The 23,359-nt window shown below is 50.9% G+C and overlaps 15 non-coding genes across 15 annotated transcripts; 13 read left to right on the top strand and 2 right to left on the bottom strand.

Annotated features, from left to right (window-relative positions):
- The first annotated feature begins 604 nt into the window (after positions 1–604).
- On the top strand, positions 605–676 carry Trnae-uuc. Its single transcript has one exon. It is a non-coding gene; the product is annotated as a tRNA-Glu (tRNA).
- Positions 677–2,402: 1,726 nt separating this feature from the next.
- Positions 2,403–2,474, top strand: Trnae-uuc. Its single transcript has one exon. It is a non-coding gene; the product is annotated as a tRNA-Glu (tRNA).
- A 1,726-nt stretch (positions 2,475–4,200) lies between these two features.
- Trnae-uuc lies at positions 4,201–4,272 on the top strand. The gene has a single exon. It is a non-coding gene; the product is annotated as a tRNA-Glu (tRNA).
- Positions 4,273–5,998: 1,726 nt separating this feature from the next.
- Positions 5,999–6,070, top strand: Trnae-uuc. The gene has a single exon. It is a non-coding gene; the product is annotated as a tRNA-Glu (tRNA).
- A 1,015-nt stretch (positions 6,071–7,085) lies between these two features.
- Trnag-ccc lies at positions 7,086–7,157 on the bottom strand. Its single transcript has one exon. It is a non-coding gene; the product is annotated as a tRNA-Gly (tRNA).
- A 639-nt stretch (positions 7,158–7,796) lies between these two features.
- Trnae-uuc lies at positions 7,797–7,868 on the top strand. Its single transcript has one exon. It is a non-coding gene; the product is annotated as a tRNA-Glu (tRNA).
- A 1,015-nt stretch (positions 7,869–8,883) lies between these two features.
- Positions 8,884–8,955, bottom strand: Trnag-ccc. Its single transcript has one exon. It is a non-coding gene; the product is annotated as a tRNA-Gly (tRNA).
- A 639-nt stretch (positions 8,956–9,594) lies between these two features.
- On the top strand, positions 9,595–9,666 carry Trnae-uuc. Its single transcript has one exon. It is a non-coding gene; the product is annotated as a tRNA-Glu (tRNA).
- Positions 9,667–11,392: 1,726 nt separating this feature from the next.
- Trnae-uuc lies at positions 11,393–11,464 on the top strand. The gene has a single exon. It is a non-coding gene; the product is annotated as a tRNA-Glu (tRNA).
- Positions 11,465–13,190: 1,726 nt separating this feature from the next.
- Trnae-uuc lies at positions 13,191–13,262 on the top strand. Its single transcript has one exon. It is a non-coding gene; the product is annotated as a tRNA-Glu (tRNA).
- Positions 13,263–14,988: 1,726 nt separating this feature from the next.
- On the top strand, positions 14,989–15,060 carry Trnae-uuc. Its single transcript has one exon. It is a non-coding gene; the product is annotated as a tRNA-Glu (tRNA).
- A 1,726-nt stretch (positions 15,061–16,786) lies between these two features.
- Trnae-uuc lies at positions 16,787–16,858 on the top strand. Its single transcript has one exon. It is a non-coding gene; the product is annotated as a tRNA-Glu (tRNA).
- A 1,726-nt stretch (positions 16,859–18,584) lies between these two features.
- On the top strand, positions 18,585–18,656 carry Trnae-uuc. The gene has a single exon. It is a non-coding gene; the product is annotated as a tRNA-Glu (tRNA).
- Positions 18,657–20,382: 1,726 nt separating this feature from the next.
- On the top strand, positions 20,383–20,454 carry Trnae-uuc. The gene has a single exon. It is a non-coding gene; the product is annotated as a tRNA-Glu (tRNA).
- Positions 20,455–22,180: 1,726 nt separating this feature from the next.
- Trnae-uuc lies at positions 22,181–22,252 on the top strand. The gene has a single exon. It is a non-coding gene; the product is annotated as a tRNA-Glu (tRNA).
- The last annotated feature ends 1,107 nt before the right edge of the window (positions 22,253–23,359 follow it).

Raw genomic sequence — 23,359 nt, 5'->3', positions numbered from 1 at the left:
TCGCCCCTGCTGCCACCAGAGGATCAAGCGACCCTGCTGCAGGCGCTCTGCCCGCCGGCACATCGGAACGCGGTGCCACGTTGCTTCCAGGGCGATGCACTGTAACTAGACGCAGCATTGACTTCCGCCGAGAAATCCACCCTTTCATGTACGGCATGGTGGGAAAACAATTCTGAAATTAGAACTTCTTAGTGAGGCTGCGGTGGCGAGTATTCCTGTATGCCTCGGTGGCGCAGTGGGCTGCGCATGTCATTATCTTAAGGGCGTACGTTCTATCCTCAACTCAGCCATCTCATTTTCTCTCCACGACGTTGAAAGGCACAGCATAGCTTTTGCGAGGTAAGGCCGCATTTGCCGTTTATTACCACCTAGGCTACTTTGCGTCAACGTGTGTTTGTTTCCAGTTATTACTAATTACAGTTTTGCTAGTTGCACTCGAGACTGAAAGCGATGTTTGCCTAGTATGACTTGCGCGCTTTGGGAGTGAGTAAGCGGGATCGTGGTGGCGGACAGAGTTCAGCGTTGGCGCCAGATTCGGCCCTAAAGTTGCGTGGAGGAGACGTATTTCTGGACGCATACACACGTAGTGGATCGTTGAGGTGTGTCCGGTATGGTCTAGTGGCTAGGATACCTGGCTTTCACCCAGGAGGCCCGGGTTCGATTCCCGGTACCTGAACGTGAATTCTCGGGGCTGAGATGAGAAAACTTCTCACGGCCGTTTTTCGTCTTCGTGGAGCTGCTGCTCTGGGTTCCAAGTATAAGGTGAGAGAAAGTCAAGGAAAAGAGATACATCCTCACGTTAATGGCGGGGCCGTTTTGAAGGGAGAGGAGACGGTTTTGCGGTTTTGGACTGCTGATGCGACACTGTTGCATTGCCCGTTAGCTCAGTGGGCTGTAGCGTCGTGCTAGTAACGCGTAGGTCATGGGTTCCTTCCCTCCACGGGCCATTCCATTTTCTCCCCTAATAGGAAATGCTGCCTCCTGCGAGACTCTGCCAGGCAGATTCTAAATGATGTGCACATCCAGCTAGAAGTCTGAACGTTTCGCTAAGGGGTTGCCAACGGCCAGCTCACTTTCAATTAATGAAGTTAAGCAGACGTTTGCGTGGTTAGTGAGTGGATGGGTGATCGTCCGGGAACTCTGCGTGCTATTGGACCCTTCCATTTCAACCCCCACCCTCCTCCTTTTATGCTACAGTGTTGACGTGCTATGATGCCTCCCTAAGCAATTTAAATTACGTTAACGAACATATGATCGACAATTTAATGAGGCTGTTTGCAAAAAGAGCGCAAGGAAAGTGCAAGAACGACTTTGGCAATAACAGAACCGTACGAATCAACAGATAATTTCTCAAATGTGTAGATAACACTGTGCGAAGCAGTGAGATTTCCGAAATTTGTAAATGAAAGTTTAGCTTTTCGTATTGAAAAGGAAAAGTACTCTTGATTACTTTATTTCTCGCAGCCGATTGTCGTACTTCTCCTGTCATATCGGCCCCACCGCCGAGCGGCAGCGAGCGGCAGTCGAGCAAAGTCGGGCCAAGTCGACACACGATGAAGTGAAATTAATCCACTTAGCTGGAACGAGGCAGGAGACGAGGAGATACTACCTGTGCCGCGACACGTGGCAATTTCGAGGATCGCATGGTCTAGAACACACACTATTGCGCTACGCAAAAATGACAATCCTCCTGCGGTGGCCGGGAATCGAACACGGATCAACTGCTTGGGAAGCAACCATGCTGACCGTTACACCAGCACCGCATTGCGCTGCAGGCTTCCTGTGTCGCGGTGCGTTGTCGCCCCTGCTGCCACCAGAGGATCAAGCGACCCTGCTGCAGGCGCTCTGCCCGCCGGCACATCGGAACGCGGTGCCACGTTGCTTCCAGGGCGATGCACTGTAACTAGACGCAGCATTGACTTCCGCCGAGAAATCCACCCTTTCATGTACGGCATGGTGGGAAAACAATTCTGAAATTAGAACTTCTTAGTGAGGCTGCGGTGGCGAGTATTCCTGTATGCCTCGGTGGCGCAGTGGGCTGCGCATGTCATTATCTTAAGGGCGTACGTTCTATCCTCAACTCAGCCATCTCATTTTCTCTCCACGACGTTGAAAGGCACAGCATAGCTTTTGCGAGGTAAGGCCGCATTTGCCGTTTATTACCACCTAGGCTACTTTGCGTCAACGTGTGTTTGTTTCCAGTTATTACTAATTACAGTTTTGCTAGTTGCACTCGAGACTGAAAGCGATGTTTGCCTAGTATGACTTGCGCGCTTTGGGAGTGAGTAAGCGGGATCGTGGTGGCGGACAGAGTTCAGCGTTGGCGCCAGATTCGGCCCTAAAGTTGCGTGGAGGAGACGTATTTCTGGACGCATACACACGTAGTGGATCGTTGAGGTGTGTCCGGTATGGTCTAGTGGCTAGGATACCTGGCTTTCACCCAGGAGGCCCGGGTTCGATTCCCGGTACCTGAACGTGAATTCTCGGGGCTGAGATGAGAAAACTTCTCACGGCCGTTTTTCGTCTTCGTGGAGCTGCTGCTCTGGGTTCCAAGTATAAGGTGAGAGAAAGTCAAGGAAAAGAGATACATCCTCAGGTTAATGGCGGGGCCGTTTTGAAGGGAGAGGAGACGGTTTTGCGGTTTTGGACTGCTGATGCGACACTGTTGCATTGCCCGTTAGCTCAGTGGGCTGTAGCGTCGTGCTAGTAACGCGTAGGTCATGGGTTCCTTCCCTCCACGGGCCATTCCATTTTCTCCCCTAATAGGAAATGCTGCCTCCTGCGAGACTCTGCCAGGCAGATTCTAAATGATGTGCACATCCAGCTAGAAGTCTGAACGTTTCGCTAAGGGGTTGCCAACGGCCAGCTCACTTTCAATTAATGAAGTTAAGCAGACGTTTGCGTGGTTAGTGAGTGGATGGGTGATCGTCCGGGAACTCTGCGTGCTATTGGACCCTTCCATTTCAACCCCCACCCTCCTCCTTTTATGCTACAGTGTTGACGTGCTATGATGCCTCCCTAAGCAATTTAAATTACGTTAACGAACATATGATCGACAATTTAATGAGGCTGTTTGCAAAAAGAGCGCAAGGAAAGTGCAAGAACGACTTTGGCAATAACAGAACCGTACGAATCAACAGATAATTTCTCAAATGTGTAGATAACACTGTGCGAAGCAGTGAGATTTCCGAAATTTGTAAATGAAAGTTTAGCTTTTCGTATTGAAAAGGAAAAGTACTCTTGATTACTTTATTTCTCGCAGCCGATTGTCGTACTTCTCCTGTCATATCGGCCCCACCGCCGAGCGGCAGCGAGCGGCAGTCGAGCAAAGTCGGGCCAAGTCGACACACGATGAAGTGAAATTAATCCACTTAGCTGGAACGAGGCAGGAGACGAGGAGATACTACCTGTGCCGCGACACGTGGCAATTTCGAGGATCGCATGGTCTAGAACACACACTATTGCGCTACGCAAAAATGACAATCCTCCTGCGGTGGCCGGGAATCGAACACGGATCAACTGCTTGGGAAGCAACCATGCTGACCGTTACACCAGCACCGCATCGCGCTGCAGGCTTCCTGTGTCGCGGTGCGTTGTCGCCACTGCTGCCACCAGAGGATCAAGCGACCCTGCTGCAGGCGCTCTGCCCGCCGGCACATCGGAACGCGGTGCCACGTTGCTTCCAGGGCGATGCACTGTAACTAGACGCAGCATTGACTTCCGCCGAGAAATCCACCCTTTCATGTACGGCATGGTGGGAAAACAATTCTGAAATTAGAACTTCTTAGTGAGGCTGCGGTGGCGAGTATTCCTGTGTGCCTCGGTGGCGCAGTGGGCTGCGCATGTCATTATCTTAAGGGCGTACGTTCTATCCTCAACTCAGCCATCTCATTTTCTCTCCACGACGTTGAAAGGCACAGCATAGCTTTTGCGAGGTAAGGCCGCATTTGCCGTTTATTACCACCTATGCTACTTTGCGTCAACGTGTGTTTGTTTCCAGTTATTACTAATTACAGTTTTGCTAGTTGCACTCGAGACTGAAAGCGATGTTTGCCTAGTATGACTTGCGCGCTTTGGGAGTGAGTAAGCGGGATCGTGGTGGCGGACAGAGTTCAGCGTTGGCGCCAGATTCGGCCCTAAAGTTGCGTGGAGGAGACGTATTTCTGGACGCATACACACGTAGTGGATCGTTGAGGTGTGTCCGGTATGGTCTAGTGGCTAGGATACCTGGCTTTCACCCAGGAGGCCCGGGTTCGATTCCCGGTACCTGAACGTGAATTCTCGGGGCTGAGATGAGAAAACTTCTCACGGCCGTTTTTCGTCTTCGTGGAGCTGCTGCTCTGGGTTCCAAGTATAAGGTGAGAGAAAGTCAAGGAAAAGAGATACATCCTCACGTTAATGGCGGGGCCGTTTTGAAGGGAGAGGAGACGGTTTTGCGGTTTTGGACTGCTGATGCGACACTGTTGCATTGCCCGTTAGCTCAGTGGGCTGTAGCGTCGTGCTAGTAACGCGTAGGTCATGGGTTCCTTCCCTCCACGGGCCATTCCATTTTCTCCCCTAATAGGAAATGCTGCCTCCTGCGAGACTCTGCCAGGCAGATTCTAAATGATGTGCACATCCAGCTAGAAGTCTGAACGTTTCGCTAAGGGGTTGCCAACGGCCAGCTCACTTTCAATTAATGAAGTTAAGCAGACGTTTGCGTGGTTAGTGAGTGGATGGGTGATCGTCCGGGAACTCTGCGTGCTATTGGACCCTTCCATTTCAACCCCCACCCTCCTCCTTTTATGCTACAGTGTTGACGTGCTATGATGCCTCCCTAAGCAATTTAAATTACGTTAACGAACATATGATCCACAATTTAATGAGGCTGTTTGCAAAAAGAGCGCAAGGAAAGTGCAAGAACGACTTTGGCAATAACAGAACCGTACGAATCAACAGATAATTTCTCAAATGTGTAGATAACACTGTGCGAAGCAGTGAGATTTCCGAAATTTGAAAATGAAAGTTTAACTTTTCGTATTGAAAAGGAAAAGTACTCTTGATTACTTTATTTCTCGCAGCCGATTGTCGTACTTCTCCTGTCATATCGGCCCCACCGCCGAGCGGCAGCGAGCGGCAGTCGAGCAAAGTCGGGCCAAGTCGACACACGATGAAGTGAAATTAATCCACTTAGCTGGAACGAGGCAGGAGACGAGGAGATACTACCTGTGCCGCGACACGTGGCAATTTCGAGGATCGCATGGTCTAGAACACACACTATTGCGCTACGCAAAAATGACAATCCTCCTGCGGTGGCCGGGAATCGAACACGGATCAACTGCTTGGGAAGCAACCATGCTGACCGTTACACCAGCACCGCATTGCGCTGCATGCTTCCTGGGTCGCGGTGCGTTGTCGCCACTGCTGCCACCAGAGGATCAAGCGACCCTGCTGCAGGCGCTCTGCCCGCCGGCACATCGGAACGCGGTGCCACGTTGCTTCCTGGGCGATGCACTGTAACTAGACGCAGCATTGACTTCCGCCGAGAAATCCACCCTTTCATGTACGGCATGGTGGGAAAACAATTCTGAAATTAGAACTTCTTAGTGAGGCTGCGGTGGCGAGTATTCCTGTATGCCTCGGTGGCGCAGTGGGCTGCGCATGTCATTATCTTAAGGGCGTACGTTCTATCCTCAACTCAGCCATCTCATTTTCTCTCCACGACGTTGAAAGGCACAGCATAGCTTTTGCGAGGTAAGGCCGCATTTGCCGTTTATTACCACCTAGGCTACTTTGCGTCAACGTGTGTTTGTTTCCAGTTATTACTAATTACAGTTTTGCTAGTTGCACTCGAGACTGAAAGCGATGTTTGCCTAGTATGACTTGCGCGCTTTGGGAGTGAGTAAGCGGGATCGTGGTGGCGGACAGAGTTCCGCGTTGGCGCCAGATTCGGCCCTAAAGTTGCGTGGAGGAGACGTATTTCTGGACGCATACACACGTAGTGGATCGTTGAGGTGTGTCCGGTATGGTCTAGTGGCTAGGATACCTGGCTTTCACCCAGGAGGCCCGGGTTCGATTCCCGGTACCTGAACGTGAATTCTCGGGGCTGAGATGAGAAAACTTCTCACGGCCGTTTTTCGTCTTCGTGGAGCTGCTGCTCTGGGTTCCAAGTATAAGGTGAGAGAAAGTCAAGGAAAAGAGATACATCCTCACGTTAATGGCGGGGCCGTTTTGAAGGGAGAGGAGACGGTTTTGCGGTTTTGGACTGCTGATGCGACACTGTTGCATTGCCCGTTAGCTCAGTGGGCTGTAGCGTCGTGCTAGTAACGCGTAGGTCATGGGTTCCTTCCCTCCACGGGCCATTCCATTTTCTCCCCTAATAGGAAATGCTGCCTCCTGCGAGACTCTGCCAGGCAGATTCTAAATGATGTGCACATCCAGCTAGAAGTCTGAACGTTTCGCTAAGGGGTTGCCAACGGCCAGCTCACTTTCAATTAATGAAGTTAAGCAGACGTTTGCGTGGTTAGTGAGTGGATGGGTGATCGTCCGGGAACTCTGCGTGCTATTGGACCCTTCCATTTCAACCCCCACCCTCCTCCTTTTATGCTACAGTGTTGACGTGCTATGATGCCTCCCTAAGCAATTTAAATTACGTTAACGAACATATGATCCACAATTTAATGAGGCTGTTTGCAAAAAGAGCGCAAGGAAAGTGCAAGAACGACTTTGGCAATAACAGAACCGTACGAATCAACAGATAATTTCTCAAATGTGTAGATAACACTGTGCGAAGCAGTGAGATTTCCGAAATTTGTAAATGAAAGTTTAGCTTTTCGTATTGAAAAGGAAAAGTACTCTTGATTACTTTATTTCTCGCAGCCGATTGTCGTACTTCTCCTGTCATATCGGCCCCACCGCCGAGCGGCAGCGAGCGGCAGTCGAGCAAAGTCGGGCCAAGTCGACACACGATGAAGTGAAATTAATCCACTTAGCTGGAACGAGGCAGGAGACGAGGAGATACTACCTGTGCCGCGACACGTGGCAATTTCGAGGATCGCATGGTCTAGAACACACACTATTGCGCTACGCAAAAATGACAATCCTCCTGCGGTGGCCGGGAATCGAACACGGATCAACTGCTTGGGAAGCAACCATGCTGACCGTTACACCACCACCGCATTGCGCTGCAGGCTTCCTGTGTCGCGGTGCGTTGTCGCCCCTGCTGCCACCAGAGGATCAAGCGACCCTGCTGCAGGCGCTCTGCCCGCCGGCACATCGGAACGCGGTGCCACGTTGCTTCCAGGGCGATGCACTGTAACTAGACGCAGCATTGACTTCCGCCGAGAAATCCACCCTTTCATGTACGGCATGGTGGGAAAACAATTCTGAAATTAGAACTTCTTAGTGAGGCTGCGGTGGCGAGTATTCCTGTATGCCTCGGTGGCGCAGTGGGCTGCGCATGTCATTATCTTAAGGGCGTACGTTCTATCCTCAACTCAGCCATCTCATTTTCTCTCCACGACGGTGAAAGGCACAGCATAGCTTTTGCGAGGTAAGGCCGTATTTGCCGTTTATTACCACCCAGGCTACTTTGCGTCAACGTGTGTTTGTTTCCAGTTATTACTAATTACAGTTTTGCTAGTTGCACTCGAGACTGAAAGCGATGTTTGCCTAGTATGACTTGCGCGCTTTGGGAGTGAGTAAGCGGGATCGTGGTGGCGGACAGAGTTCAGCGTTGGCGCCAGATTCGGCCCTAAAGTTGCGTGGAGGAGACGTATTTCTGGACGCATACACACGTAGTGGATCGTTGAGGTGTGTCCGGTATGGTCTAGTGGCTAGGATACCTGGCTTTCACCCAGGAGGCCCGGGTTCGATTCCCGGTACCTGAACGTGAATTCTCGGGGCTGAGATGAGAAAACTTCTCACGTCCGTTTTTCGTCTTCGTGGAGTTGCTGCTCTGGGTTCCAAGTATAAGGTGAGAGAAAGTCAAGGAAAAGAGATACATCCTCACGTTAATGGCGGGGCCGTTTTGAAGGGAGAGGAGACGGTTTTGCGGTTTTGGACTGCTGATGCGACACTGTTGCATTGCCCGTTAGCTCAGTGGGCTGTAGCGTCGTGCTAGTAACGCGTAGGTCATGGGTTCCTTCCCTCCACGGGCCATTCCATTTTCTCCCCTAATAGGAAATGCTGCCTCCTGCGAGACTCTGCCAGGCAGATTCTAAATGATGTGCACATCCAGCTAGAAGTCTGAACGTTTCGCTAAGGGGTTGCCAACGGCCAGCTCACTTTCAATTAATGAAGTTAAGCAGACGTTTGCGTGGTTAGTGAGTGGATGGGTGATCGTCCGGGAACTCTGCGTGCTATTGGACCCTTCCATTTCAACCCCCACCCTCCTCCTTTTATGCTACAGTGTTGACGTGCTATGATGCCTCCCTAAGCAATTTAAATTACGTTAACGAACATATGATCCACAATTTAATGAGGCTGTTTGCAAAAAGAGCGCAAGGAAAGTGCAAGAACGACTTTGGCAATAACAGAACCGTACGAATCAACAGATAATTTCTCAAATGTGTAGATAACACTGTGCGAAGCAGTGAGATTTCCGAAATTTGTAAATGAAAGTTTAGCTTTTCGTATTGAAAAGGAAAAGTACTCTTGATTACTTTATTTCTCGCAGCCGATTGTCGTACTTCTCCTGTCATATCGGCCCCACCGCCGAGCGGCAGCGAGCGGCAGTCGAGCAAAGTCGGGCCAAGTCGACACACGATGAAGTGAAATTAATCCACTTAGCTGGAACGAGGCAGGAGACGAGGAGATACTACCTGTGCCGCGACACGTGGCAATTTCGAGGTTCGCATGGTCTAGAACACACACTATTGCGCTACGCAAAAATGACAATCCTCCTGCGGTGGCCGGGAATCGAACACGGATCAACTGCTTGGGAAGCAACCATGCTGACCGTTACACCACCACCGCATTGCGCTGCAGGCTTCCTGTGTCGCGGTGCGTTGTCGCCCCTGCTGCCACCAGAGGATCAAGCGACCCTGCTGCAGGCGCTCTGCCCGCCGGCACATCGGAACGCGGTGCCACGTTGCTTCCAGGGCGATGCACTGTAACTAGACGCAGCATTGACTTCCGCCGAGAAATCCACCCTTTCATGTACGGCATGGTGGGAAAACAATTCTGAAATTAGAACTTCTTAGTGAGGCTGCGGTGGCGAGTATTCCTGTATGCCTCGGTGGCGCAGTGGGCTGCGCATGTCATTATCTTAAGGGCGTACGTTCTATCCTCAACTCAGCCATCTCATTTTCTCTCCACGACGGTGAAAGGCACAGCATAGCTTTTGCGAGGTAAGGCCGTATTTGCCGTTTATTACCACCTAGGCTACTTTGCGTCAACGTGTGTTTGTTTCCAGTTATTACTAATTACAGTTTTGCTAGTTGCACTCGAGACTGAAAGCGATGTTTGCCTAGTATGACTTGCGCGCTTTGGGAGTGAGTAAGCGGGATCGTGGTGGCGGACAGAGTTCAGCGTTGGCGCCAGATTCGGCCCTAAAGTTGCGTGGAGGAGACGTATTTCTGGACGCATACACACGTAGTGGATCGTTGAGGTGTGTCCGGTATGGTCTAGTGGCTAGGATACCTGGCTTTCACCCAGGAGGCCCGGGTTCGATTCCCGGTACCTGAACGTGAATTCTCGGGGCTGAGATGAGAAAACTTCTCACGGCCGTTTTTCGTCTTCGTGGAGCTGCTGCTCTGGGTTCCAAGTATAAGGTGAGAGAAAGTCAAGGAAAAGAGATACATCCTCACGTTAATGGCGGGGCCGTTTTGAAGGGAGAGGAGACGGTTTTGCGGTTTTGGACTGCTGATGCGACACTGTTGCATTGCCCGTTAGCTCAGTGGGCTGTAGCGTCGTGCTAGTAACGCGTAGGTCATGGGTTCCTTCCCTCCACGGGCCATTCCATTTTCTCCCCTAATAGGAAATGCTGCCTCCTGCGAGACTCTGCCAGGCAGATTCTAAATGATGTGCACATCCAGCTAGAAGTCTGAACGTTTCGCTAAGGGGTTGCCAACGGCCAGCTCACTTTCAATTAATGAAGTTAAGCAGACGTTTGCGTGGTTAGTGAGTGGATGGGTGATCGTCCGGGAACTCTGCGTGCTATTGGACCCTTCCATTTCAACCCCCACCCTCCTCCTTTTATGCTACAGTGTTGACGTGCTATGATGCCTCCCTAAGCAATTTAAATTACGTTAACGAACATATGATCCACAATTTAATGAGGCTGTTTGCAAAAAGAGCGCAAGGAAAGTGCAAGAACGACTTTGGCAATAACAGAACCGTACGAATCAACAGATAATTTCTCAAATGTGTAGATAACACTGTGCGAAGCAGTGAGATTTCCGAAATTTGTAAATGAAAGTTTAGCTTTTCGTATTGAAAAGGAAAAGTACTCTTGATTACTTTATTTCTCGCAGCCGATTGTCGTACTTCTCCTGTCATATCGGCCCCACCGCCGAGCGGCAGCGAGCGGCAGTCGAGCAAAGTCGGGCCAAGTCGACACACGATGAAGTGAAATTAATCCACTTAGCTGGAACGAGGCAGGAGACGAGGAGATACTACCTGTGCCGCGACACGTGGCAATTTCGAGGATCGCATGGTCTAGAACACACACTATTGCGCTACGCAAAAATGACAATCCTCCTGCGGTGGCCGGGAATCGAACACGGATCAACTGCTTGGGAAGCAACCATGCTGACCGTTACACCAGCACCGCATTGCGCTGCAGGCTTCCTGTGTCGCGGTGCGTTGTCGCCCCTGCTGCCACCAGAGGATCAAGCGACCCTGCTGCAGGCGCTCTGCCCGCCGGCACATCGGAACGCGGTGCCACGTTGCTTCCAGGGCGATGCACTGTAACTAGACGCAGCATTGACTTCCGCCGAGAAATCCACCCTTTCATGTACGGCATGGTGGGAAAACAATTCTGAAATTAGAACTTCTTAGTGAGGCTGCGGTGGCGAGTATTCCTGTATGCCTCGGTGGCGCAGTGGGCTGCGCATGTCATTATCTTAAGGGCGTACGTTCTATCCTCAACTCAGCCATCTCATTTTCTCTCCACGACGGTGAAAGGCACAGCATAGCTTTTGCGAGGTAAGGCCGTATTTGCCGTTTATTACCACCTAGGCTACTTTGCGTCAACGTGTGTTTGTTTCCAGTTATTACTAATTACAGTTTTGCTAGTTGCACTCGAGACTGAAAGCGATGTTTGCCTAGTATGACTTGCGCGCTTTGGGAGTGAGTAAGCGGGATCGTGGTGGCGGACAGAGTTCAGCGTTGGCGCCAGATTCGGCCCTAAAGTTGCGTGGAGGAGACGTATTTCTGGACGCATACACACGTAGTGGATCGTTGAGGTGTGTCCGGTATGGTCTAGTGGCTAGGATACCTGGCGTTCACCCAGGAGGCCCGGGTTCGATTCCCGGTACCTGAACGTGAATTCTCGGGGCTGAGATGAGAAAACTTCTCACGGCCGTTTTTCGTCTTCGTGGAGCTGCTGCTCTGGGTTCCAAGTATAAGGTGAGAGAAAGTCAAGGAAAAGAGATACATCCTCACGTTAATGGCGGGGCCGTTTTGAAGGGAGAGGAGACGGTTTTGCGGTTTTGGACTGCTGATGCGACACTGTTGCATTGCCCGTTAGCTCAGTGGGCTGTAGCGTCGTGCTAGTAACGCGTAGGTCATGGGTTCCTTCCCTCCACGGGCCATTCCATTTTCTCCCCTAATAGGAAATGCTGCCTCCTGCGAGACTCTGCCAGGCAGATTCTAAATGATGTGCACATCCAGCTAGAAGTCTGAACGTTTCGCTAAGGGGTTGCCAACGGCCAGCTCACTTTCAATTAATGAAGTTAAGCAGACGTTTGCGTGGTTAGTGAGTGGATGGGTGATCGTCCGGGAACTCTGCGTGCTATTGGACCCTTCCATTTCAACCCCCACCCTCCTCCTTTTATGCTACAGTGTTGACGTGCTATGATGCCTCCCTAAGCAATTTAAATTACGTTAACGAACATATGATCCACAATTTAATGAGGCTGTTTGCAAAAAGAGCGCAAGGAAAGTGCAAGAACGACTTTGGCAATAACAGAACCGTACGAATCAACAGATAATTTCTCAAATGTGTAGATAACACTGTGCGAAGCAGTGAGATTTCCGAAATTTGTTAATGAAAGTTTAGCTTTTCGTATTGAAAAGGAAAAGTACTCTTGATTACTTTATTTCTCGCAGCCGATTGTCGTACTTCTCCTGTCATATCGGCCCCACCGCCGAGCGGCAGCGAGCGGCAGTCGAGCAAAGTCGGGCCAAGTCGACACACGATGAAGTGAAATTAATCCACTTAGCTGGAACGAGGCAGGAGACGAGGAGATACTACCTGTGCCGCGACACGTGGCAATTTCGAGGATCGCATGGTCTAGAACACACACTATTGCGCTACGCAAAAATGACAATCCTCCTGCGGTGGCCGGGAATCGAACACGGATCAACTGCTTGGGAAGCAACCATGCTGACCGTTACACCAGCACCGCATTGCGCTGCAGGCTTCCTGTGTCGCGGTGCGTTGTCGCCACTGCTGCCACCAGAGGATCAAGCGACCCTGCTGCAGGCGCTCTGCCCGCCGGCACATCGGAACGCGGTGCCACGTTGCTTCCAGGGCGATGCACTGTAACTAGACGCAGCATTGACTTCCGCCGAGAAATCCACCCTTTCATGTACGGCATGGTGGGAAAACAATTCTGAAATTAGAACTTCTTAGTGAGGCTGCGGTGGCGAGTATTCCTGTGTGCCTCGGTGGCGCAGTGGGCTGCGCATGTCATTATCTTAAGGGCGTACGTTCTATCCTCAACTCAGCCATCTCATTTTCTCTCCACGACGTTGAAAGGCACAGCATAGCTTTTGCGAGGTAAGGCCGCATTTGCCGTTTATTACCACCTAGGCTACTTTGCGTCAACGTGTGTTTGTTTCCAGTTATTACTAATTACAGTTTTGCTAGTTGCACTCGAGACTGAAAGCGATGTTTGCCTAGTATGACTTGCGCGCTTTGGGAGTGAGTAAGCGGGATCGTGGTGGCGGACAGAGTTCAGCGTTGGCGCCAGATTCGGCCCTAAAGTTGCGTGGAGGAGACGTATTTCTGGACGCATACACACGTAGTGGATCGTTGAGGTGTGTCCGGTATGGTCTAGTGGCTAGGATACCTGGCTTTCACCCAGGAGGCCCGGGTTCGATTCCCGGTACCTGAACGTGAATTCTCGGGGCTGAGATGAGAAAACTTCTCACGGCCGTTTTTCGTCTTCGTGGAGCTGCTGCTCTGGGTTCCAAGTATAAGGTGAGAGAAAGTCAAGGAAAAGAGATACATCCTCACGTTAATGGCGGGGCCGTTTTGAAGGGAGAGGAGACGGTTTTGCGGTTTTGGACTGCTGATGCGACACTGTTGCATTGCCCGTTAGCTCAGTGGGCTGTAGCGTCGTGCTAGTAACGCGTAGGTCATGGGTTCCTTCCCTCCACGGGCCATTCCATTTTCTCCCCTAATAGGAAATGCTGCCTCCTGCGAGACTCTGCCAGGCAGATTCTAAATGATGTGCACATCCAGCTAGAAGTCTGAACGTTTCGCTAAGGGGTTGCCAACGGCCAGCTCACTTTCAATTAATGAAGTTAAGCAGACGTTTGCGTGGTTAGTGAGTGGATGGGTGATCGTCCGGGAACTCTGCGTGCTATTGGACCCTTCCATTTCAACCCCCACCCTCCTCCTTTTATGCTACAGTGTTGACGTGCTATGATGCCTCCCTAAGCAATTTAAATTACGTTAACGAACATATGATCCACAATTTAATGAGGCTGTTTGCAAAAAGAGCGCAAGGAAAGTGCAAGAACGACTTTGGCAATAACAGAACCGTACGAATCAACAGATAATTTCTCAAATGTGTAGATAACACTGTGCGAAGCAGTGAGATTTCCGAAATTTGTAAATGAAAGTTTAACTTTTCGTATTGAAAAGGAAAAGTACTCTTGATTACTTTATTTCTCGCAGCCGATTGTCGTACTTCTCCTGTCATATCGGCCCCACCGCCGAGCGGCAGCGAGCGGCAGTCGAGCAAAGTCGGGCCAAGTCGACACACGATGAGGTGAAATTAATCCACTTAGCTGGAACGAGGCAGGAGACGAGGAGATACTACCTGTGCCGCGACACGTGGCAATTTCGAGGATCGCATGGTCTAGAACACACACTATTGCGCTACGCAAAAATGACAATCCTCCTGCGGTGGCCGGGAATCGAACACGGATCAACTGCTTGGGAAGCAACCATGCTGACCGTTACACCAGCACCGCATTGCGCTGCAGGCTTCCTGTGTCGCGGTGCGTTGTCGCCCCTGCTGCCACCAGAGGATCAAGCGACCCTGCTGCAGGCGCTCTGCCCGCCGGCACATCGGAACGCGGTGCCACGTTGCTTCCAGGGCGATGCACTGTAACTAGACGCAGCATTGACTTCCGCCGAGAAATCCACCCTTTCATGTACGGCATGGTGGGAAAACAATTCTGAAATTAGAACTTCTTAGTGAGGCTGCGGTGGCGAGTATTCCTGTATGCCTCGGTGGCGCAGTGGGCTGCGCATGTCATTATCTTAAGGGCGTACGTTCTATCCTCAACTCAGCCATCTCATTTTCTCTCCACGACGGTGAAAGGCACAGCATAGCTTTTGCGAGGTAAGGCCGTATTTGCCGTTTATTACCACCTAGGCTACTTTGCGTCAACGTGTGTTTGTTTCCAGTTATTACTAATTACAGTTTTGCTAGTTGCACTCGAGACTGAAAGCGATGTTTGCCTAGTATGACTTGCGCGCTTTGGGAGTGAGTAAGCGGGATCGTGGTGGCGGACAGAGTTCAGCGTTGGCGCCAGATTCGGCCCTAAAGTTGCGTGGAGGAGACGTATTTCTGGACGCATACACACGTAGTGGATCGTTGAGGTGTGTCCGGTATGGTCTAGTGGCTAGGATACCTGGCGTTCACCCAGGAGGCCCGGGTTCGATTCCCGGTACCTGAACGTGAATTCTCGGGGCTGAGATGAGAAAACTTCTCACGGCCGTTTTTCGTCTTCGTGGAGCTGCTGCTCTGGGTTCCAAGTATAAGGTGAGAGAAAGTCAAGGAAAAGAGATACATCCTCACGTTAATGGCGGGGCCGTTTTGAAGGGAGAGGAGACGGTTTTGCGGTTTTGGACTGCTGATGCGACACTGTTGCATTGCCCGTTAGCTCAGTGGGCTGTAGCGTCGTGCTAGTAACGCGTAGGTCATGGGTTCCTTCCCTCCACGGGCCATTCCATTTTCTCCCCTAATAGGAAATGCTGCCTCCTGCGAGACTCTGCCAGGCAGATTCTAAATGATGTGCACATCCAGCTAGAAGTCTGAACGTTTCGCTAAGGGGTTGCCAACGGCCAGCTCACTTTCAATTAATGAAGTTAAGCAGACGTTTGCGTGGTTAGTGAGTGGATGGGTGATCGTCCGGGAACTCTGCGTGCTATTGGACCCTTCCATTTCAACCCCCACCCTCCTCCTTTTATGCTACAGTGTTGACGTGCTATGATGCCTCCCTAAGCAATTTAAATTACGTTAACGAACATATGATCCACAATTTAATGAGGCTGTTTGCAAAAAGAGCGCAAGGAAAGTGCAAGAACGACTTTGGCAATAACAGAACCGTACGAATCAACAGATAATTTCTCAAATGTGTAGATAACACTGTGCGAAGCAGTGAGATTTCCGAAATTTGTTAATGAAAGTTTAGCTTTTCGTATTGAAAAGGAAAAGTACTCTTGATTACTTTATTTCTCGCAGCCGATTGTCGTACTTCTCCTGTCATATCGGCCCCACCGCCGAGCGGCAGCGAGCGGCAGTCGAGCAAAGTCGGGCCAAGTCGACACACGATGAAGTGAAATTAATCCACTTAGCTGGAACGAGGCAGGAGACGAGGAGATACTACCTGTGCCGCGACACGTGGCAATTTCGAGGATCGCATGGTCTAGAACACACACTATTGCGCTACGCAAAAATGACAATCCTCCTGCGGTGGCCGGGAATCGAACACGGATCAACTGCTTGGGAAGCAACCATGCTGACCGTTACACCAGCACCGCATTGCGCTGCAGGCTTCCTGTGTCGCGGTGCGTTGTCGCCACTGCTGCCACCAGAGGATCAAGCGACCCTGCTGCAGGCGCTCTGCCCGCCGGCACATCGGAACGCGGTGCCACGTTGCTTCCAGGGCGATGCACTGTAACTAGACGCAGCATTGACTTCCGCCGAGAAATCCACCCTTTCATGTACGGCATGGTGGGAAAACAATTCTGAAATTAGAACTTCTTAGTGAGGCTGCGGTGGCGAGTATTCCTGTGTGCCTCGGTGGCGCAGTGGGCTGCGCATGTCATTATCTTAAGGGCGTACGTTCTATCCTCAACTCAGCCATCTCATTTTCTCTCCACGACGTTGAAAGGCACAGCATAGCTTTTGCGAGGTAAGGCCGCATTTGCCGTTTATTACCACCTAGGCTACTTTGCGTCAACGTGTGTTTGTTTCCAGTTATTACTAATTACAGTTTTGCTAGTTGCACTCGAGACTGAAAGCGATGTTTGCCTAGTATGACTTGCGCGCTTTGGGAGTGAGTAAGCGGGATCGTGGTGGCGGACAGAGTTCAGCGTTGGCGCCAGATTCGGCCCTAAAGTTGCGTGGAGGAGACGTATTTCTGGACGCATACACACGTAGTGGATCGTTGAGGTGTGTCCGGTATGGTCTAGTGGCTAGGATACCTGGCTTTCACCCAGGAGGCCCGGGTTCGATTCCCGGTACCTGAACGTGAATTCTCGGGGCTGAGATGAGAAAACTTCTCACGGCCGTTTTTCGTCTTCGTGGAGCTGCTGCTCTGGGTTCCAAGTATAAGGTGAGAGAAAGTCAAGGAAAAGAGATACATCCTCACGTTAATGGCGGGGCCGTTTTGAAGGGAGAGGAGACGGTTTTGCGGTTTTGGACTGCTGATGCGACACTGTTGCATTGCCCGTTAGCTCAGTGGGCTGTAGCGTCGTGCTAGTAACGCGTAGGTCATGGGTTCCTTCCCTCCACGGGCCATTCCATTTTCTCCCCTAATAGGAAATGCTGCCTCCTGCGAGACTCTGCCAGGCAGATTCTAAATGATGTGCACATCCAGCTAGAAGTCTGAACGTTTCGCTAAGGGGTTGCCAACGGCCAGCTCACTTTCAATTAATGAAGTTAAGCAGACGTTTGCGTGGTTAGTGAGTGGATGGGTGATCGTCCGGGAACTCTGCGTGCTATTGGACCCTTCCATTTCAACCCCCACCCTCCTCCTTTTATGCTACAGTGTTGACGTGCTATGATGCCTCCCTAAGCAATTTAAATTACGTTAACGAACATATGATCCACAATTTAATGAGGCTGTTTGCAAAAAGAGCGCAAGGAAAGTGCAAGAACGACTTTGGCAATAACAGAACCGTACGAATCAACAGATAATTTCTCAAATGTGTAGATAACACTGTGCGAAGCAGTGAGATTTCCGAAATTTGTAAATGAAAGTTTAACTTTTCGTATTGAAAAGGAAAAGTACTCTTGATTACTTTATTTCTCGCAGCCGATTGTCGTACTTCTCCTGTCATATCGGCCCCACCGCCGAGCGGCAGCGAGCGGCAGTCGAGCAAAGTCGGGCCAAGTCGACACACGATGAGGTGAAATTAATCCACTTAGCTGGAACGAGGCAGGAGACGAGGAGATACTACCTGTGCCGCGACACGTGGCAATTTCGAGGATCGCATGGTCTAGAACACACACTATTGCGCTACGCAAAAATGACAATCCTCCTGCGGTGGCCGGGAATCGAACACGGATCAACTGCTTGGGAAGCAACCATGCTGACCGTTACACCAGCACCGCATTGCGCTGCAGGCTTCCTGTGTCGCGGTGCGTTGTCGCCCCTGCTGCCACCAGAGGATCAAGCGACCCTGCTGCAGGCGCTCTGCCCGCCGGCACATCGGAACGCGGTGCCACGTTGCTTCCAGGGCGATGCACTGTAACTAGACGCAGCATTGACTTCCGCCGAGAAATCCACCCTTTCATGTACGGCATGGTGGGAAAACAATTCTGAAATTAGAACTTCTTAGTGAGGCTGCGGTGGCGAGTATTCCTGTATGCCTCGGTGGCGCAGTGGGCTGCGCATGTCATTATCTTAAGGGCGTACGTTCTATCCTCAACTCAGCCATCTCATTTTCTCTCCACGACGTTGAAAGGCACAGCATAGCTTTTGCGAGGTAAGGCCGCATTTGCCGTTTATTACCACCTAGGCTACTTTGCGTCAACGTGTGTTTGTTTCCAGTTATTACTAATTACAGTTTTGCTAGTTGCACTCGAGACTGAAAGCGATGTTTGCCTAGTATGACTTGCGCGCTTTGGGAGTGAGTAAGCGGGATCGTGGTGGCGGACAGAGTTCAGCGTTGGCGCCAGATTCGGCCCTAAAGTTGCGTGGAGGAGACGTATTTCTGGACGCATACACACGTAGTGGATCGTTGAGGTGTGTCCGGTATGGTCTAGTGGCTAGGATACCTGGCTTTCACCCAGGAGGCCCGGGTTCGATTCCCGGTACCTGAACGTGAATTCTCGGGGCTGAGATGAGAAAACTTCTCACGGCCGTTTTTCGTCTTCGTGGAGCTGCTGCTCTGGGTTCCAAGTATAAGGTGAGAGAAAGTCAAGGAAAAGAGATACATCCTCACGTTAATGGCGGGGCCGTTTTGAAGGGAGAGGAGACGGTTTTGCGGTTTTGGACTGCTGATGCGACACTGTTGCATTGCCCGTTAGCTCAGTGGGCTGTAGCGTCGTGCTAGTAACGCGTAGGTCATGGGTTCCTTCCCTCCACGGGCCATTCCATTTTCTCCCCTAATAGGAAATGCTGCCTCCTGCGAGACTCTGCCAGGCAGATTCTAAATGATGTGCACATCCAGCTAGAAGTCTGAACGTTTCGCTAAGGGGTTGCCAACGGCCAGCTCACTTTCAATTAATGAAGTTAAGCAGACGTTTGCGTGGTTAGTGAGTGGATGGGTGATCGTCCGGGAACTCTGCGTGCTATTGGACCCTTCCATTTCAACCCCCACCCTCCTCCTTTTATGCTACAGTGTTGACGTGCTATGATGCCTCCCTAAGCAATTTAAATTACGTTAACGAACATATGATCCACAATTTAATGAGGCTGTTTGCAAAAAGAGCGCAAGGAAAGTGCAAGAACGACTTTGGCAATAACAGAACCGTACGAATCAACAGATAATTTCTCAAATGTGTAGATAACACTGTGCGAAGCAGTGAGATTTCCGAAATTTGTAAATGAAAGTTTAACTTTTCGTATTGAAAAGGAAAAGTACTCTTGATTACTTTATTTCTCGCAGCCGATTGTCGTACTTCTCCTGTCATATCGGCCCCACCTCCGAGCGGCAGCGAGCGGCAGTCGAGCAAAGTCGGGCCAAGTCGACACACGATGAAGTGAAATTAATCCACTTAGCTGGAACGAGGCAGGAGACGAGGAGATACTACCTGTGCCGCGACACGTGGCAATTTCGAGGATCGCATGGTCTAGAACACACACTATTGCGCTACGCAAAAATGACAATCCTCCTGCGGTGGCCGGGAATCGAACACGGATCAACTGCTTGGGAAGCAACCATGCTGACCGTTACACCAGCACCGCATTGCGCTGCAGGCTTCCTGTGTCGCGGTGCGTTGTCGCCACTGCTGCCACCAGAGGATCAAGCGACCCTGCTGCAGGCGCTCTGCCCGCCGGCACATCGGAACGCGGTGCCACGTTGCTTCCAGGGCGATGCACTGTAACTAGACGCAGCATTGACTTCCGCCGAGAAATCCACCCTTTCATGTACGGCATGGTGGGAAAACAATTCTGAAATTAGAACTTCTTAGTGAGGCTGCGGTGGCGAGTATTCCTGTGTGCCTCGGTGGCGCAGTGGGCTGCGCATGTCATTATCTTAAGGGCGTACGTTCTATCCTCAACTCAGCCATCTCATTTTCTCTCCACGACGTTGAAAGGCACAGCATAGCTTTTGCGAGGTAAGGCCGCATTTGCCGTTTATTACCACCTAGGCTACTTTGCGTCAACGTGTGTTTGTTTCCAGTTATTACTAATTACAGTTTTGCTAGTTGCACTCGAGACTGAAAGCGATGTTTGCCTAGTATGACTTGCGCGCTTTGGGAGTGAGTAAGCGGGATCGTGGTGGCGGACAGAGTTCAGCGTTGGCGCCAGATTCGGCCCTAAAGTTGCGTGGAGGAGACGTATTTCTGGACGCATACACACGTAGTGGATCGTTGAGGTGTGTCCGGTATGGTCTAGTGGCTAGGATACCTGGCTTTCACCCAGGAGGCCCGGGTTCGATTCCCGGTACCTGAACGTGAATTCTCGGGGCTGAGATGAGAAAACTTCTCACGGCCGTTTTTCGTCTTCGTGGAGCTGCTGCTCTGGGTTCCAAGTATAAGGTGAGAGAAAGTCAAGGAAAAGAGATACATCCTCACGTTAATGGCGGGGCCGTTTTGAAGGGAGAGGAGACGGTTTTGCGGTTTTGGACTGCTGATGCGACACTGTTGCATTGCCCGTTAGCTCAGTGGGCTGTAGCGTCGTGCTAGTAACGCGTAGGTCATGGGTTCCTTCCCTCCACGGGCCATTCCATTTTCTCCCCTAATAGGAAATGCTGCCTCCTGCGAGACTCTGCCAGGCAGATTCTAAATGATGTGCACATCCAGCTAGAAGTCTGAACGTTTCGCTAAGGGGTTGCCAACGGCCAGCTCACTTTCAATTAATGAAGTTAAGCAGACGTTTGCGTGGTTAGTGAGTGGATGGGTGATCGTCCGGGAACTCTGCGTGCTATTGGACCCTTCCATTTCAACCCCCACCCTCCTCCTTTTATGCTACAGTGTTGACGTGCTATGATGCCTCCCTAAGCAATTTAAATTACGTTAACGAACATATGATCCACAATTTAATGAGGCTGTTTGCAAAAAGAGCGCAAGGAAAGTGCAAGAACGACTTTGGCAATAACAGAACCGTACGAATCAACAGATAATTTCTCAAATGTGTAGATAACACTGTGCGAAGCAGTGAGATTTCCGAAATTTGTAAATGAAAGTTTAACTTTTCGTATTGAAAAGGAAAAGTACTCTTGATTACTTTATTTCTCGCAGCCGATTGTCGTACTTCTCCTGTCATATCGGCCCCACCGCCGAGCGGCAGCGAGCGGCAGTCGAGCAAAGTCGGGCCAAGTCGACACACGATGAGGTGAAATTAATCCACTTAGCTGGAACGAGGCAGGAGACGAGGAGATACTACCTGTGCCGCGACACGTGGCAATTTCGAGGATCGCATGGTCTAGAACACACACTATTGCGCTACGCAAAAATGACAATCCTCCTGCGGTGGCCGGGAATCGAACACGGATCAACTGCTTGGGAAGCAACCATGCTGACCGTTACACCAGCACCGCATTGCGCTGCAGGCTTCCTGTGTCGCGGTGCGTTGTCGCCCCTGCTGCCACCAGAGGATCAAGCGACCCTGCTGCAGGCGCTCTGCCCGCCGGCACATCGGAACGCGGTGCCACGTTGCTTCCAGGGCGATGCACTGTAACTAGACGCAGCATTGACTTCCGCCGAGAAATCCACCCTTTCATGTACGGCATGGTGGGAAAACAATTCTGAAATTAGAACTTCTTAGTGAGGCTGCGGTGGCGAGTATTCCTGTATGCCTCGGTGGCGCAGTGGGCTGCGCATGTCATTATCTTAAGGGCGTACGTTCTATCCTCAACTCAGCCATCTCATTTTCTCTCCACGACGTTGAAAGGCACAGCATAGCTTTTGCGAGGTAAGGCCGCATTTGCCGTTTATTACCACCTAGGCTACTTTGCGTCAACGTGTGTTTGTTTCCAGTTATTACTAATTACAGTTTTGCTAGTTGCACTCGAGACTGAAAGCGATGTTTGCCTAGTATGACTTGCGCGCTTTGGGAGTGAGTAAGCGGGATCGTGGTGGCGGACAGAGTTCAGCGTTGGCGCCAGATTCGGCCCTAAAGTTGCGTGGAGGAGACGTATTTCTGGACGCATACACACGTAGTGGATCGTTGAGGTGTGTCCGGTATGGTCTAGTGGCTAGGATACCTGGCTTTCACCCAGGAGGCCCGGGTTCGATTCCCGGTACCTGAACGTGAATTCTCGGGGCTGAGATGAGAAAACTTCTCACGGCCGTTTTTCGTCTTCGTGGAGCTGCTGCTCTGGGTTCCAAGTATAAGGTGAGAGAAAGTCAAGGAAAAGAGATACATCCTCACGTTAATGGCGGGGCCGTTTTGAAGGGAGAGGAGACGGTTTTGCGGTTTTGGACTGCTGATGCGACACTGTTGCATTGCCCGTTAGCTCAGTGGGCTGTAGCGTCGTGCTAGTAACGCGTAGGTCATGGGTTCCTTCCCTCCACGGGCCATTCCATTTTCTCCCCTAATAGGAAATGCTGCCTCCTGCGAGACTCTGCCAGGCAGATTCTAAATGATGTGCACATCCAGCTAGAAGTCTGAACGTTTCGCTAAGGGGTTGCCAACGGCCAGCTCACTTTCAATTAATGAAGTTAAGCAGACGTTTGCGTGGTTAGTGAGTGGATGGGTGATCGTCCGGGAACTCTGCGTGCTATTGGACCCTTCCATTTCAACCCCCACCCTCCTCCTTTTATGCTACAGTGTTGACGTGCTATGATGCCTCCCTAAGCAATTTAAATTACGTTAACGAACATATGATCCACAATTTAATGAGGCTGTTTGCAAAAAGAGCGCAAGGAAAGTGCAAGAACGACTTTGGCAATAACAGAACCGTACGAATCAACAGATAATTTCTCAAATGTGTAGATAACACTGTGCGAAGCAGTGAGATTTCCGAAATTTGTAAATGAAAGTTTAACTTTTCGTATTGAAAAGGAAAAGTACTCTTGATTACTTTATTTCTCGCAGCCGATTGTCGTACTTCTCCTGTCATATCGGCCCCACCGCCGAGCGGCAGCGAGCGGCAGTCGAGCAAAGTCGGGCCAAGTCGACACACGATGAGGTGAAATTAATCCACTTAGCTGGAACGAGGCAGGAGACGAGGAGATACTACCTGTGCCGCGACACGTGGCAATTTCGAGGATCGCATGGTCTAGAACACACACTATTGCGCTACGCAAAAATGACAATCCTCCTGCGGTGGCCGGGAATCGAACACGGATCAACTGCTTGGGAAGCAACCATGCTGACCGTTACACCAGCACCGCATTGCGCTGCAGGCTTCCTG

This window comes from Schistocerca americana, chromosome 8, assembly GCF_021461395.2.
Source record: "Schistocerca americana isolate TAMUIC-IGC-003095 chromosome 8, iqSchAmer2.1, whole genome shotgun sequence".
NCBI classification, from domain to species: domain Eukaryota; kingdom Metazoa; phylum Arthropoda; class Insecta; order Orthoptera; family Acrididae; genus Schistocerca; species Schistocerca americana.
The sequence above is the reverse complement of the archived record's forward strand: the minus strand, read 5'-3'. Positions and strand labels throughout refer to the sequence as shown.